The sequence below is a fragment of the Akebia trifoliata genome, unplaced genomic scaffold (genome assembly GCF_017979445.1).
Source record: "Akebia trifoliata isolate Shusen 1 unplaced genomic scaffold, ASM1797944v1 Contig00687, whole genome shotgun sequence".
Taxonomy (NCBI): domain Eukaryota; kingdom Viridiplantae; phylum Streptophyta; class Magnoliopsida; order Ranunculales; family Lardizabalaceae; genus Akebia; species Akebia trifoliata.
In genome coordinates, this window is record NW_028237144.1 from 164,010 (window position 1) to 166,401 (window position 2,392).

Consider the following 2,392-nt stretch of genomic DNA (forward strand, 5'->3'; position numbering starts at 1 on the left):
ATTTTATGAAGTTGAACCTCAAAGTCAAGTTAGACTTTCACTATGCACTCATGGTCATAGTATTTCTAGAATTCTCCAAACGGATTTGATGCTCGCTTGAGCTCAATTGAAAAGTAAATTACTGATTTTTGGGTATCTCTAAAAGGAAAGCAATACCAATCATCACTCTTAAGTTAATATGCATTATCTGTTATGAATCTAAAGATTGAATTAACTCCTTCTAGGTATTCAACGGATAGTCTTCGTACTATCATCCATTCTTTCCTTTGGGGTGTGAGTGGCGAAGACATTTTCTACGAATAGAATGAATGTAACACCCCCTGAAACACTAACACAAAACCTCATGTCAGATCTTGAGGTACTAGGTGGCGCCTCAAAATTTTGGCATGGTCTCCTTTGTTTATGTTAGCATTCCAAGGCATTCAACCTGTTCTACTTGATAAACAAAATCCATAATATCCTGTATATACATACAAAATATAATAATAGTGGAAGTCTATATACATCTAATAACATACGATAGATCAAAGTGCGGAAGGATAAACAAAATACAGGATTATACAAACATTTCTCATTTTAACAAAAATTCTAACGCTCAATAAAAGACCCATAATACTACCTTAATGAATTAACACCACTAGGGGGTATAGCCCCAATACTCACTAGGTGACGGACTCTAGTTGTCTATTTGACCTACCAGATAGTCCTCACTCATGTTTTACACCTACCTAGCCAAGCTCCAAATCTAAAATTAAAAAATGGAGAAGGAAAATATGAGTAACAATGGTTATCTAGTAGGGAAACAAACAATTTCTACCAATAACCTTTCTTAACATGAACGAATAAACATACTAAATAATTTTAACATATGTAAAGTTTTATAGAAGAAACTACGATTAACTACTACATATAGTCAGGGATGAACAACTATATATTTTTAAACTCACATTGCATCCATCAGCAGTACTCACTATAAAATTTTCTTTTTATATAAATCTAATTGATCAAATGGAAACATTAAACATGCATTTCATTTTATATATCAAAATAAGGTAATATATACAAATACACAATGGTAGAGTAGTGGAATTAAAGAGTTGGGATACACAACTGGATCACTTCCTATCTGGACATGATGTTTCATAATAAAATATTAGTTCTTGATTTTGTAGCTGGTCGTTATTTACCATACTTGCGGGATCATTTATCTAGCTTAGACTGGCCGTTTGACGTAGCCGTACGCAATGAGTCTCTTTTCGATGTGTCAGAACGGTCGACTACTATAAATTTTTAGTGATCACTGACTAATCATCTTCGTCTATGCCTACCAGGTGTGCATGTGATTCCCAAATATACAATCACATTTGTATATGACTACCTTTCTATTACAAGTTCACTAGTAAAGATAAAGATGAATAAGCTTGGATTCTAGTTGTGACTCTATTCACATACGCGTCTCATACCACGTATGAGTTTGATTGTCCCTACCGTACTTCCTAGGATAATATATCACTTCGGATGATATGACAGACTATCCCTTCAGGTATTTACAAGCTCTTTAGTAGTTTACAAAGTAGATACATATATTTTTTGAAAATAAATAAGAAATTAATATTACAGAGTTGAGAATGGATATTCAATTTCTTATCATGCAAACTGTGGCCACGCGGCCTAAAATTAAATAATAGAATAAAAAACATAAACTACGTCTCGTGTTACAGAAAGTAAATAAACCTACGACCATTATCATTATCCCTGAATATTTTTATCAACCTCACATAACATTACAATGTAAAATACAAACATCATACCTCGGGTGTGATTCTTAATTTTACTGTTTCATCCCCTTTTTCCTTTTTTTCGATTCTTGCACTTTTTACATTTTTAAACATATTATCCAATTTTCAGTATTCATTCACTAAAATATTCATTTTTTGATATTAAATCCTTTTTTACACTTTAAAATTTAATTTTTTCATTTAAATTGAAAATTTACAAAACTTATATCAAAACGGGATTCGAGCAATGCACAAAATCAAAGTGGCAAAAATAACCCGATGAAATATCTTATTCCTACCCACATATAATTTGTTATCAAATATGAAAGTCTGGGCATGAATTTGAAATAACAAAAAAAATTCTATATTTTTTTGAAAATACATGACAAGTTTTCGTTAAAATCTTAAATGCGATTTTCACAATCTACGGTTATCACTAGAAATTGAGAGTCTTTACCAATCTCTATGCAATAGGATTAAAACACGTGCGTGAAAATCGAGACGATCGATACGAAAATCAATGTGGATCGGATATCGAGACGACTGATTTTTGAATCTGGCCTAATGGTTTCAAAGATCTCGATGCCGTCATGTTTTCTCTTTATTACGACGGA